A 15,471-nucleotide genomic window follows, 5' to 3' on the forward strand; every position below is an offset into this window, starting at 1 on the left:
CAAAGAAAACACTTAGGCTATGCAGTGACCATTTCTGAAAATGTAACAGCATTCTTCCTTCCAGATCCACTTTTCTGAAGAAAGGAAGGAGATCTCATTAAGTTTTCTCCAAAACTATTTTCATTTCCATTCTCTTTTAATCATGCTTATTTTTCCCTTTCCAGGCTGAAAAATGATTTCATTTTGCAAAATGCAGGCATTGAAAACTTCTGCCATAGTCAAGCTTTTTCCTTTATTGGTCACACTTAGCACCCATATTTTATATGGTAAGAGCTTGTGGAAATATGGCAGGACTCTAGTTCTGGAAGCATTAGTAAGCCAGGCAAGGACTCAAAGAGAGGCAAGATAGGTCTCTGGTTCTTAGAAATAGGGTATCAGATCCCCCATTAGACTTTGAGAGCAGGGATTGGTTTTTCTTCTCTGTTTTTGTACCCTCAGTATTGAAAAGCACAGTTCATCTTGATACATGCTAGTTGATTGATGGAAAGGCCAAGATTGGCCAGTGGTAAAACTGGTGATCCTGAGTCCTTTTGGTTGTTTTCAGTCATTTCGCTGGTGTCTGACTCTTTGTGACCCCATTTTGGGTTTTCTTGGGAGATACTACTTGAGTGGTTTGCCATTTCCTTCTCCAACTCATTTTATGGATGATGAAACTGAGGCAAACAGACTGAGAGTGATGCAGTTAGTAAGTATCTGAAGCTGGATTTCAACTCTGTTCTTCCTGGGTGGAGGCCTAGAGCCACCTAGCTAAGCCCCAGTGATTAAGGATCTGTGGAGTTGATCCAGCAGCAAGGGACGGATCCTTATCAGTCATGGGATATCTGCCAGAGAGGTACAGCAGCAGGAAGCCAAGCTTATCTTACTCTTCCTGATTTTTTGAAATACAAAAATATTTTTCATTCATTAATCTAGCAGACTGTGCTTGCTTTTGAAGTAATCTCCTTGTTTCCTGAATTGGTGTGAGATTAAGGATTGAAAGGAGGACGTTTCTAGATCAGGCATGCGGGAAGTTTAAGGAAACCATCTGAATTTACTATCTGTCCCAGAATTCCCATAAAACATCATTACTGGTCCCTGTCTCTCATATTTTCTCTTTCTGTTCCAAGAACTAAGAAACCCTAAACTCTACTTCAAGATTATTTGCCCTTTGGATGTGACCTATCATCATTTGCCCATGTATATAACTGAGAAGTGACAGTACCAAGTTAATTGACTTGAGAATATCTATTTCCACTTATTAGGAGCAATTTAATCTGATTAGAAAGGTAAACACAGCTTCACTTAGCTACAATGTCAGGAGAGGTATTTATGAAGCTGTCAAATTTCCCCTGAGCTGAAGAGTGTCCAAATGGCCAAAGGGGATTAAGTAAGTAGATGACTATGTCCTTTTGTTTTACTTATTTTTTGCTGCAAATGTCATTTCCCTATGTTCTAGTAGCTAGCATTTAATCTGTAGGCTGTTCCTTGAACATAAGGCATCCTGTGCCAGATGTTTTCTAAAGCTTTTATGGAAACCCAAGATGCGTCTATTAGTCTTTGTTTCATTTTTATTCACATGTGGTATTTCCTTTTTTGCAATTTTGAGCAGGTCAGACTTGATAACCTTCCCATATGGCTTAGCCGCAGCCCTCCTTCGAGACTATCTACTAGGTTACAGAGGATTTGGGACCAGTATTGGTGAAGGAGGTACTCACATTAAGGAAATTTGCGATCCATAAAATTATAAAGTGCATTTATTGGTATAATTACTCTCATCACCAGTTCATAGCTCTAGAATTAAAATTCTCTCCAATTCCTACAACCCCCCTAATCAAAAGTTACCAAATTCAGGAAGCCTCCCTTACAAATTTATACTGAACTAATCAATTCTTTACTCTACCCCCATTACCCAATACTGACATCTATGTATTAGTTTTCCACTATATCAAATGTTGGAAGCAAGACCAGGCAGAGTACTGAACTCAATGAGTTGAAGAGTCTGGGTTCAAATTCTGACTGATATGGAAAACCTGTCTGAGTCTCCTTCAGTTTGCCTATCTCTAAAATGGGAATAATAATATTTGCCTTCACCAAGAGACCATAAAGTCATAAATCCAAAGAATTATATAAAAGCCAGCTGTCCTTACTATTGAGCTGGAAAAGATATTCCAGCCTCTTTAGATGTCATCCACACCTATGACTGTTAACATTTTGTTGCTTTTATGGCATTCCATATGTGCAGTTGCATTTACATTTTCCAGAGGATAAGGACCTAGATACCTAGAGAGGGTTCTGGGAAAATGAAGGCCTTGAAATGCTTCCTGAATGACTTTTCTCATATAACAACTGATTCCGTGAGAAACATATTTTTGGAGGTAGTAGTAATTATATAATCCTTTCAATACTTCATGGTATTCTTGATTTTAGGATTGAAAATACTTTTCAGGTAAATGTGTTAATATTCTCTCTGATTTATATAGGTGGTTAAATTGAGGCACAGAAGGGCTTGTAGAATTATAGGATTCAGAGCTGGGAGAGGGGTTGTCCAAAATCATATTCTTCAAGCCCCCCTCATTTTGCAGTTGAGAAAATAAAACTGGTGAAGAGAAATAATTATCCCACAGTCATCCCATAGGAGAGAGCAGAGCAGACATTCACTTAGAGCCTCAGAACCCAAAAGTATCTTGGAAAGCATCTAGTCCTCCCATACCTGACCAGGAATCTCCTGGCTGCTAACTCAACTGGGTGAGTGGATTATCCAGTCTGTGAGAAATCCATTACCTTCCAAGATGTCCCATTCCCCTTGTAGATGACTCTAAACGGTAGGGAGTTTATCCCAACGTGGATTGTAAACCTGTTTCAGAAAGACATCACCCCTTGGCCCTCTTGGGCCAAGAAGATTAAGATTTATTCCATAGAGAGAGATTCCATATTATAACTATACATATCAATTCTATAGATACATATACATGTTTTATATACATACACATGTAGAAGAAAACTATATAGTATACATATTTATAATTTCTCTTGCTATGCTATACATGATATAGTTAATTTCTCTAATACTTTTAAATTATAAAGCTATCAGGTGACATCCCCACCTAACCCTAACCTTCCTCTCAAAATCTTCTTTTCTCCAGGTAAAACATCTCCAGTTCCTTCAACCAACTCTCACAAGGTATGAGATCTAGTCCTCTCTTTGCTATCACTTGTATCTCAAATGCCCATTGTTTTGAAGTATGATACCTTCAACGATCTCACCATTCGACTTTTGAAGTATCATATCTTTGCCATGTAGGAAAAACAACTCCCCCCGTTTACCAAGAATATTTGGTTGACATCACTTGAGCTCCTGAAAATCAACAGAAGAAACAAATGAGAAGTGTAAGCTTCTGTTTGACTGAATCTTCTCTTGGGTTTTTGTTTCCTCTCAGAAGTTCAAAGGCAGCCAGGGATATCAAGTTCTCTTTGGGCACTGGCTTTGTTTTGCCAAATGAGCAGGAGGAACTAGGATGTGAACTGATAGAAGTACATGCTGCCAAAGGCCTCAGAAAAAGTCAGAACCTTCTCCAGTTCCAAATCCAGGGCTCTATCCATTTAATGGGAGGTGTCAAATATGGCTAGATGGGGCCTAGGACACTCCTAAGTGTGAACTAAACCAGATTAAAATGTAATTAAGAAATTTTTAACAAAATAAACACATTAACAAAGAAATAAATCTGTGTGACTTTCTAAGTCAAAATATGCAGCCTACAGTGATCCTTATATATTTCTATTTCTATTTGAGTTTGATAGTGCTACACTAAACCACACTTCTTTGCACATACAGAACATATAGAAAGAACCTCAGGGTTAAAAGGGACCTCAAAATTCATCTAATAACTTGTGTTTCTAGAGTGCTTTGACATATGCAATCCCCTTGACAGACTCTCATTTTACCACAGCGGCAACCATTTTGAGGCTGTTACAGCATTCATAAGTTCATACATTTGTATATTTTTTAATCATTGACATCTTTGGTATATATGCCTGGCAGTAGGATCACTTGTTCAGAGGGTACAGACATTTTAGTAATTGCAAGTATAACTCCAAATTGCTTTCTAGAAAGATTGGACTATTGGCTCATAAATTTACGGTTAGAAGGATCTTCCAACTCAACACCTTGTTTGACACTTAAGGAAACTGGGGTATACTGAGGGAAAGTGACAGAGCTGGGATTCTTCTAAGTTTGCACTGCCCTCCAACTGAGGAAGGGATTGCATAGCCCAAGGTATCTGATGGGTTTTTCCCAATCCTCCAGGCATCAAAGGCTTGCCTCAGAATGGCTTTGTCATCATTCTTTTTATTTAACCTTTTTCAGCACCACCCCTCCCAAATTATCTTTCAGACTGCCTAGCCACATGGACCAGAGATCCTACCTTGGGGTTTTAACCTTCTCATCTCTGGACCTTCTACCCTGAGTCCCCATTTGTCCTGCCTGATGACTGCCTCACCATTTCAATCAGGATAGCTATGTTTTACTTATTCTCCTTATTCCCCAGCCATCTTCCCAATAGCTTTACCAGCCACCTCACCATCTTTCCTCTTCCCATTACCTCCCAGCCCTCTCCTTGTAGAACTCTGATCAATTCAAATCAATTCCTTGAAGAGATATGTCAATCTACATCCCTGTGGTTCCACTCACCATCCAGGTAATTTTCCCTACCAAAGTGACCTTTTAGGGTCATAGCTCTCTCTGGTGCATTATCTCTCCCATTAATCTGTGAGCACCTCGAGGGCAGGGTCTGGTTTTGCTTTTCTGTTTGTATCCTCAGTGCTTCCCATAGTGCTCGGCACACTGTAAGGCATTAAGAAATGCATTTTCATCTATTCCCTACCAAATGGCTGAAACAAAAAATGACAATCTTCTCTTTCCAAAGACCTTTACACATTTCCCAATCACTTCTTGTCTTTTCATCTCCTTGGTTGCCATGTTAGGGAGAATTTTGTAGCCCAAAGGCTCTGCTGCATTAGGAGACAGCAAATGTTTTGATTCTGTCATCTGGATTTTCCAAGGTTTCTTGAAATACATCTATTTGCAGTTCTAGTGGGGCTACTCCTTTCGCACCCTGGCCTTGGGAATGACTGAAAGATTCCAGAGTTTCAGGGGGCTTCAGTCAGCCCTAACATGGCTCTCTCTCTCTCTTTTTTTTTTTTATTAAGAAACCTGAAGTACAGGAAGGTGTAGTTTGTAATTTCCTTAACAAATATTGGCAGACAGATGGCTAGCCTAATTGTTTCTGGTGCAAAAGCAGACATTGTTAAAAATATGATAAGAACCAGATAAAGCTGCAGGAAGTTTCTTAGCTTTGTCTCCAGAGAATTAGTACTAATAAGTCAAATTAGTCATTTTTATTTAGGAGATATAAAAAGGCATATGGCTTCATGCTCTACCAGCTGCCATAAAATTGGGGAGAGAAGTGTTGCTTTCAAAGCTTCTAGAGGGACTGTTTCATAGAAGGATTTTAACCTTTAGAGCCTACAAAACCAGTTAGCTTTCTTTCCTTTGTAAACGATTTTTTGGCCTTAATTCTTTGTAATATCAGTAGTTTGGAAGGAAGGGAAATGCACTGCTAGAAAAAAATAGCTGGACTGCCTTCTAGTGGACTAGTTGTTTTTATATTTTTTCTTTATGTGATTAGGATTTTTATATGATATATCAGAATATATGATGAGAGAATCAACTGAATTTTCTTTCCTTCTCTTCTTCAATTATTTTTCTTCTTTAAAAAAAATCTAGACCTATTATATATTTTGGGGATTTGTGTAATTACATATAGATGTATAAAATGAATGTGGATATGTCAAAGATTTATGATTTCATCAACATGAAAAGCCATTCTTTCCGATGTCTGGTACTTTCTCATGATCTACTTTCTTATTGTACTCACTCTGTGTGTGTGTGTGTGTGTGTGTGTGTGTGTATGTGTGTGTATCTATGTATATTGGTTATATGCATAAGGTTTTCATGGAAAATCAACAACAAATAGGAATGGGAAGGAGAATAGACTATGAATAAAATAAAGATGCAAAACACAAATCTTGAATCTATCTATTGCTAAGTTTATATGCAAAATGTCAGAACTAAAGGTCTGAGTAGTCCCAAGCCAAAAGAGAAATGCACAATAAATCACTTGAGACTAGATGAATGAGAAAGTCATTGAAAATGATCAGGGAAAAAAAGAGTGCATCTCTACAATAATAATGATAGAAATTGAGTACTTATATTAGTATATATGAAATGTATTGGGCTAAATAACAACTGGGGGTGTTAATTACTAAATTTATAGATTTTTGTAATCCAGGTATTCAAGTTGTCTTAGCAATATGAATACAGTTATCCTTGAAAATGATTTTTGATTGCATTATTGTAGAGGCTTTTAATAACTTTTTACCATATATTACTTATGGTTCTTAAGCTAATTTCTTCAATCAGGCAAATTATAACTCATTTAAAATTTTTTTAACATTTTTATTCCGAATTTTGAGGTCCAAATTCTGTTTCTACCTCCTTCTTCCCCTTCAGCCCAAGATGGCAAGCAACCATGTATAGGTTATATATTCAATTAAGTAAAACATTTCCATATTTGTCAATTTATACAAGAAAACTTAAATAAAAGAAAAAGAAAGAAAGTGAAAATAGCAGGTTTCAGAGTGTATTCAGTTAGTATCAGTTCTTTCTCTGGAGGTGCATAGTATGCTTCATCATTAGTCCCCTAGAATTGTCTTAGTTCATTGTATTGCTGAGAATACTTAAGTTATTCATACTTCTCTAAAGAACAAAGTTGCTGCTATTGTGTACTATTCTCTACTGGTTCTATTCATTTTAGTATGCAGCAATTCATGTAAGTCTTTCCAGGTTTTTCTGAAATCATCTTGCTTGCCATTTCTATAGCACAATAATATCCTATTACAATCACTATACCACAGATTCTTTAGTCATTCCCCAAATGATGAGCATCCCTTTGGTTTCCAATTCTTAGCCACTATAAAAGAGCTGCTATAAATATTTTTGTACAAATAGGCCCTTTTCCTCTTGGATGTCTTTAGGATATGGTCCCAGCAGTGATATTGATGGATTAAAGGGTATATAGCCCTTTGGGCACAGTTCCAAATTGCTCTCCAGAATGGCTGGATCAGTTCACAGCTCTACCAAAAAGAGCATTAATGTCCCAGATTTCCCACATCTCCTCCAACATCCAACATTTCTCTTTTTGTTACATTAGATACTCTAATAGAAGTGAGATGGTACCTCAGAGTTGTTTTAATTTGTATTTCTCTGATCAATAGAGCATTTTTCATGACTAAAGATAGCTTTGATTTCTTAGTCTGAAAACTACCTGTTCATATCCTTTGACCATTTATCCAATTGGGGAATGACTTATATTTTTCTAAATTTAATTCAGTTCTCTATATATTTGAGAAATGAGGCCTTTACCAGAGATACTTGTTGCAAAAAATTTCACCCAGTTTTCTGCTTTTCTTATAATTGTGGTTGCATTGGTTTTCTTTATGGAAAACCTTTTTAATTTTGTGTAATCAAACTTTTCTATTTTACATTTTGTAATGATCTCTCTGTTTTCTTTGGTCTTAAAATGTTCCCTTATCCATAAATGTGATAGATAAACTATTCCATGCTCTCTTAATTTCCTTTTGGTATCACTCTTTATGTGTAAATCATGTATCTGTTTTGACCTTAACCTGGTACAGTATGAGATACTGATCTATATCTAGTTTCTGCCATACTATTTTTCAGTTTTCCCAGTAGTTTCTGTGAAATAATGAGTTTTTATTCCAAAAGCTTAGATGTTTGGATTTATTACATATAAGATTACTATGGTCATTTGCTATTTTGTAATTTATACTTAATGTATTCCACTGATCCATCACTCTATTTCTTAGCTAATACCAGATTATTTTGATAATGACTATTTTATATCTATAGTTTCATACATGGTACAGTTAGACTACCTTCTTTTGCATTTTTTATTGATTCTCTTGATATCCTGGAGCTTTTGTTCTTCTAAATGACTTTTGTAATTATTTTTTTTTTCTAATTCTACAAAGTAATTTTTGATAGTTTGAGATAGCACTGAATAAATAGATTAATTTAGGTAGAATTATCATTTTTATTATTTTGGTTCGGCCTACACGTGAGCAATTAATATTTTTTTCCAATTGTTTATATGTGATTTTATTTCAGTGAAAAGTGTTTTGCAGTTGTATTCAAATAGTTCTTGAGTTTATCTTGGCAGGTAGGCTCTCAAGTAGCTTATATGGTTTACAGTCATTTTAAATGAAATTTCATTTTCTTTCTTTTGCTGCTGAACTTTGTAGATGATATTCTGATGATTTATGTGGGTTTGTTCTGTATTCTGCAAATTCACTAAAGTTAGTCATTTCAAGTAATTTTTAGTTGATTCTCTAGCATTTTCTAAGTATAACATCATATGGTTTGCAGAGTGATAGTTTTATAACTCATTTTTAATGAATGTATGACATACAGAAGTACAATATAATCTTACTTTATGTAATGTATTTGCCATAGATCCTATCCTTAGATATTGTCTATTATTAATGTAGCCATTAATTTAGCTACTTAGTGATATGACATCACCAAGGTTGAAGTTGTCAGGTCTGGACTTCAGTTTTTTAGTCCCCAATGTTGATTCATCTCTCCAGATCTGCCCAGGCTACTTAGGTTTAAGGTATTTGAAATTCAGTGATAACATGTTATTTTAACACAACAGATACTTCCCAATAAACACCTAAACCCCATGTCTATTAAATAGTATATTCCCATAACAGAGCTTGCAGACTTAACAGAAAAAAACAGATGTGATGTTGAATTTTGACAATATAGGACCAATATTGACTCCTGTAATTGATCACAGTTTTGCAGTCTTTTCATGTTGACTTTATTTTTTTATGTTATCTGTAACATAGGGAGGCATAGAGAAGTTGCAATCTGCATTGCTGGAAAATAGATCCATTGGAGTAGTGCAGTCATTATTTCTCTTTTGCTACCTTCACTCTTTGTACTTTTCTTTAATTTATATATATATATCTTCTGTTGATTCTCTGAATTTTTCATCTTCATCATTGCAGTGCAATAACATTGCTATATTTCATATGTTAATTTATTCAACTACTTCTCAGTTGTCAGGGACATATATTGTTTTGGATTAAAAAAAACCTAATATCTCTATGAAGATTTTTGTACCTGTCAGTCTTTTATTTCTCTGGGATAGAGACTTATAAGGGGAAATCTCTAGGTCAGAGTGTATAAATAGTTTAGTAACTGTTTTTGATTAATTATAAATTGTTTTCAAGGTTAAATTCTAGATTGAATCTGTTCATCTCTCTACCAGCAGTAAACTAGCACGTCTGTCTCCCCAAAGGTCTTCCAACAATGAGTTTTTCCATCTTTTCGACTACCTACAAACATCAATTTAGCTGTTGACACTCTAAACAGGAGATCCTTTTCTAGGGATAGAGTAAACATGCTACTGGAGGAAATGAATCATATTATTCTTGAAATTCAAAAATGAAACCAAAAGACAAAAAGAAGTTATAGCTAAAGAGAAGGATGGCTCACAAGTTCTCTTTAGAAAGCATATAAATCAGTTGGGAGAGTTGGGTTTTGTTGTCACACAGGGCAATAAGGGCAAGGAGGTGACCATAGAAACTAGTGGTGTGTGTGTGTGTGTGTGTGTGTGTGTGTGTGTGTGTGTGTGTGTGTGTGTGTAAGTGGAATGCTACTGAAAGAGGGCTCCTAAGGAGGAGGAGAGTCTAGGAGAACTGCAGAACTATAGTGTAGAGAATTACTATGGAATCGGGTCTTTTGGTGGAATTGTCAGAACTGAACAGATTGGGGGCGGAAATTGTCTCCAAGTCTTTGACTCCCACATCAAGGCTTATAGTTTTCAGTTAACCATATGCAGAAGAGTTAGCGCTGAGAATATTTGACACCTTGAGATGATAAGGCAATCCTATTATTGACCACTAAGCAGAGAGTTGATAACTCATTTGGTGGATTTTAAAAAAGCAATAACTCTATCCTTGGTACTTCTGTTTCTCTAGTCCTCTAGTTAGTGAGACATTCTTTGAGAAAAGTAGAAAAAAGGTGGTTCTCTTTTTTTCCTCATCCTCACTCCCATATGCTCTGAGTATGTGGCAGCAAAAATCCATGTCCTCACTTGGTGCATCTAGTCATGGTTGGTGCTTCTGATTTTTTCTTCAATCGTTGGTCAATGAACATTGACCCCAAGATGATGTGGCCAGGTTTAGAGACTATTTTGAAAGTTTGAGAAAGACTGATGATATAGAGTACAGTCATAGGAAGTGACAGATGGAAGGGTGAGAAGACCTTGAAAAATACTCCAGAGCTTTTTGGAGAAGGTGAACATTAGCAGAAGGATGAACTTAACCCCTAGACTAGCTTATCAGAAGACATCTGCTATAAGGAGCTTTGTTTCAGTGTTTGTGACTTTTCAGACTCCTGGTGGATTATCAAGTCAAATCAAGGCATTTGTTAAGAGTTTACTCTATTCCAGGAAGTATAATGAGCATTAGGAATGTACAGAGAAGCACAAAGAAAAATAGCTTCTTCCCGCAAGGAACTTACATTCTTGGGGGTGGGGGGGTGGGGAGAAGAATAACACATAAAAGAGAGAAGAAAAGATGCAAGGGAGGGGGGAAAGGTACCTGCTCAGGACCACAGAGAAGTTCAGAGGGTTTGGAGAAGGGCCAGGAAAGGAGTGAGGCAATGGGTTGGCCTGGGCACTTCCTCAAAATGGAATCTCTAAGAGTAACTTATTGATCAGAAAATGGGCCACAGGGAAGGGAGGATTCTTCCAGGGTGAAGAAACTGATGGAGAATGGGGGAGAAAAAAATCAGGAATGGAGACCAGAGAAGAATGAAGCAAATTGCCAAGTGGGTATAAGCTATGAACTTACAAAATAGTCTCAAGCCTGGACGGTCAACCTGTGAGCAATGTTCATTTACCTACGATTGCTCTCCAGCTCTGCCCTTGAATAGGTCACATCCTCCTTTGTTCACTTGGGTGTGCACAAGGAAAACTATGAGCCCATGGCAAGTCCCAGATTGGGGCCAGTCCAGATCCCCATTCTTATCCCTCTGTTCTGTTTTCTGAGGCTCCCCAGACATATGGAAAAGGAAACTCTAAAGAGCTCTGAAACATTCGTACCCTTTAAGATCTGGCTGTGAAGCTCAGTCCTCCTCCCATCAAGGAATCTGCATGGGGCTGCTTATGTCCCATAGCCAGAGCCAGATGGTCCATTCTAAGGAAGATGTTGTTGAAGAGCAGACCTCCCAGGCTGAGGCAAAAAAGAAAGAGGATAAGGGCAAGGGCAAGGGCAAGGCCCCCCACAAAGTCTGAAAAGCGGGCCATATCGCCCCCTTCCGATGATACCGATTCTGCACCATGTCCTGGCTGCAGCTGATTCCAGTCCTAAACAGACACCTATCTATGGCTCCCTCTGCAATTTCTGCTGTCCCACTTCCCTCCCCTTAACTCCTTTATAATGTGCCAGCTAGGATCTGACATGTGCCAACTTCTAGAAGGGTATGAGGGATCGAGGTGGCTGAGAAATGTGCAGGCTGAAACCAGAGAGGCTGCCAGTCATGACCAACTTGGGCTTCTGTGGGGAGCTGGAGAGGTTCCCAGGAGATCTCAAAGCTGGAGACCTGTGCAGGCCAGTGTTTCCAAAATACGTCCATCTCCACCAGAGCAGGCATACTCTGGGTCTTCGTCTCTCCTGACAAGTCTCACACGAGCCATTGACCTAGAAACAGCCCCATCTTCTTTGGTGCTATTCTCTACTTAAGAGTCTCAGAAAAAAGGGACCAAAGCTTGAGGAGGCTGTAGGACCATGGGATGTGAGAACAGGAGGGGGACTTTGGAGACTACTTAGTTTTACACCATAAAATGAGGTGGTTGACCAATGATCTTTGGGATTTCTTTCAGCCATCACTCTTAGAGAGCCCATGTCTCCCTATTCCAAATCCAATAAGGAAGAACTAGATGTTCCAGACACCTTGCCCCTCCAACTTTCATTTTGGCAGACCTGTTACCCATGCATAATTATCTCCTTAAAGATGCCTCCTGTGGTGCAATTAAGGCACACTGCCTAAACCCTTGCTGCATTTCTTTTGTTAATAGGGACCTTCTCAGGCCCCTCGTGGAACTAGAACCTGGTAAAGCTGAGAAACTAGAGGGGATCCTAGCCCGTACTACATATGAGCCCATAGCCACTTCCAGACTCTTCTCTAAAACAGTCAGACCACTAGCTGCCCCAGATGGCCCTGGTCTCATCACCAAAAAACCTCACAGCAGATACTCTTACAGTCATACACAAGTGGTGAATGCTTAACAACTGGAGAAAGTACTTGAACAAGTTTTAGTCAAAGATGCTTTCATTGTAGAATGAGTCATTTGCAGATATCATAGATAGGTTTACACACACACACACACACACACACACATACATACACACATATATTTACATGCTTTTATATACAATCCTCAGCTGTACCATTTACTGTATCTTCCCTGTGCAGGGTTTCAGCATGTGCAGGCTAGGGGCTGGTAGCATTGAGAATTTCATGCGACAGTTAACACTACTAATGGTTTATGAGCTACTATGATCAGTATAGTATGTTGATCAAAAGTACTTTAAAATGCATGATACTGATGGATAGAGGCTGTTGGGGGAATACAATTTTAGATGTAAACTTCTTTCTTGTAATAATGTGATTTCACCATCATCATCATAAAAAAAAAGAAACAAAAAATGGAGGACAAATAATAACAACAATCTGTGAAAAGTACTTCCCTCTCAGGCTGTCCTGTAATGCTACCTATTACCTTCCCCACAGTCAGCCCATTATCAGCATAAGACTCATTTTCCTAGGTTAGAAAGAAATGGTGGGAGAAATATTGTTGTTGTTTGTCCTTCATTCTCAAAGAGGACCATGACCTCAGGAACATGATTCTATGACTTGTGAGTTGCAATGAAGTGAGGGTAAGCTGTGTACCTGGCTCATTTTCTCCTCCAGAGCCATCTGGGTCCTGTGATCAGATATAGATCAGGATGACTAGAAATAACCCTGGATGCAGTGGGTGACCTTTAACAGATCTCAGTTTGACTGAGGCCATATCCATTCAATGATTAAGGTTAGGGAACAACTGAGGAAGAAATAGCTTCATATATGAAAATGCATGCTATTTGAGAGGAGAAAACCTTGGATTACTTAGCAGAGATTAGTTTCTCTAATAGTTCATCATCATCTTGGAAGGCATGGAATACCTGGCCTAGATATAATGGGATAGGATCCTCCTCCCTATTAAGACTGTATTTGTTCTCCTCACTTCACAGGCTGATTCCAAGCGAAGTATGTTGTGATCCGATTCATTGTCATCATCATTATTATAATTACCGAAAGCGATAATCACGTAACCGGACCTTTGGTTTTACTGGCACAGGGAACTCCCAGATGAGCAAACACACTTTTCCAATGCAAGTTACTGCCTCCTCTGTAATTTGCAGCCCTAGAAGATTGCCTAGAGCACTGAGGCTTACATGACACAGCCATTATGTCAGAGGTGAGACTTGAACCCAGGTTTTCTGAACTTTGAGAGCAGCCTTTATTTTACTATTCCATGCTAATCTATAGTGTTTTCCTCATACCCACCCAGTAAATGATGACAAGATCATCATTCTCACTGGATACTACTTCCACTACTATGACTTCTATTATTTGAATGGGATGGTAAGGACCAGGAACAGGATTTCAGTGGCAAACCCTTGATGACTTTGGACAAGGTGGAGAGAGGGCAAAGAGAGAAGAGTCCAGGGCACCATACCTAGGATGTTAGGGACAAATGAAACACACTGAAGGTTTTTGCCTTGGCCAGCTATGGGAAGCAGAGGGAAATAAAAAGATGGAGCCCGGGGGGGGGGGGAAGGGAGGAGTAAGGGATGTTGGGAGGGAGGAAAAGAAACAGAGAGAGACACACAGTGAAGCTGAGACAGAGAGAGGACTGGATCTAAGTGAAAACAGAATCAAATCTCCATCAGTAAGTTTCCATAGTATTCACTTGTTCAACTCAAATTAATTCCTCTCCTAGTTATACCCCCACAAAGCCCCAGTTATTTTTAATTCCTAAATTCCTATTTCCCTCTGTTCTCTCTGTGATGATGTAACACTTTTAAACACAAAGAACCTCACATGTGTTTACATTGAAATCCAATTTCAAGCCTTGTTTGTTTCACCCACGTCATAAAGTCCCAAGGCGCTTTCCTAGGAAACTTCCAGTCTCCAAATATCACCATCGTCTTGGATACTCTCTATTCACCTTTCAAGGACAAAATTCCTTTTGATTAAGAGTTTACCTGGTGAAGTTGTGTTTCCGTTTTCTGAATTGATGTCAGGAAGCCTCAGGACTCACAATCCAGGTCGCCTTTTTATCAGCTTTATTCATTCACTTAGATATGGCTACTCTTTTCCTCTCTTCCAGAATGGACTGCTGGGAATATTGAGCTGCTGTCCCCACAACTCCTTGTTGCTCTGCCCTACAGAGAGATGGGATTAAAGATTTGATTAAGGGGTCCTCCAAGACCATCTGTATCTTGGCTGACTAGGGTCAACCTTACAAATAGGTAGAGTACTCAAGTACTGACCCAAAAATGGTAGCAAATTCTCATGGGGGTTTTGAGTATTTCATGAGCTGTCTTGGGAATGAGGGATTAGACCAGATGTGTTCTGTTTAGCCCCAGAGGATAGAATTAGGAACAATGGTCATAAAGTAAGGAACAGGTAAAATTGGGCTTTAGGAGGCCATGTTGAGCAAGGAACAAATAAAACCAAACCCAGGATTTGGAATAAGAACTCAAGTTAGAATTCCAGCTCTGCCTCATTGATGTGGTCTTCAGCAAGTCATTCAAATACTCTATGCCTCAGTTTTCTCATCTGTAGATAAAGGAAGCAAAGTGGATTACCTCTAAGTTGCCTTTCAGCTTTAAATCTATGATCCATAGGAAAACTTTCAAAGCAGTTCAGAAATGGGCTGCTTAGGAAGTGGCAGGCTTCAAGCGGAGGGCCCATTGACTGGCTGACCATTGGTCAGCTGAGTTGGAGGTGGCTCAGGCATGGGATGGACCAGAAAATCTCTGAGGTCCCTCTCACCTCTGGGATTGAGTGCCAGCTAGGTATAATGAGTTGAGAGGTTCCCAGATTTCCCTTCTCCAAAAGAGTTCCTTAATTGTGTCTGTCCTAGGGCTTGAAATACACACCATTAGAGATTAATTTATTTGGGCCTTACAGGCTTTCAATCTTCAAAAGTCCTCTATTAAAATGCAAATAGCTCTAGTTTGAGTAATACCTGGCCTCCTTATCAGCAAATACTTTAACTGGGATTAGTTGAA

General features: G+C 38.6%; 1 pseudogene; it reads right to left on the reverse strand.

Annotated features, from left to right (window-relative positions):
* Positions 1 to 14,613, reverse strand: part of LOC141548680 (tyrosine-protein phosphatase non-receptor type 2 pseudogene) — a 108,407-nt pseudogene extending 93,794 nt beyond the window's left edge.
* Positions 14,614 to 15,471: the final 858 nt, after the last annotated feature.

The sequence above is a fragment of the Sminthopsis crassicaudata genome, chromosome X (assembly GCF_048593235.1).
Source record: "Sminthopsis crassicaudata isolate SCR6 chromosome X, ASM4859323v1, whole genome shotgun sequence".
NCBI lineage: Eukaryota > Metazoa > Chordata > Mammalia > Dasyuromorphia > Dasyuridae > Sminthopsis > Sminthopsis crassicaudata.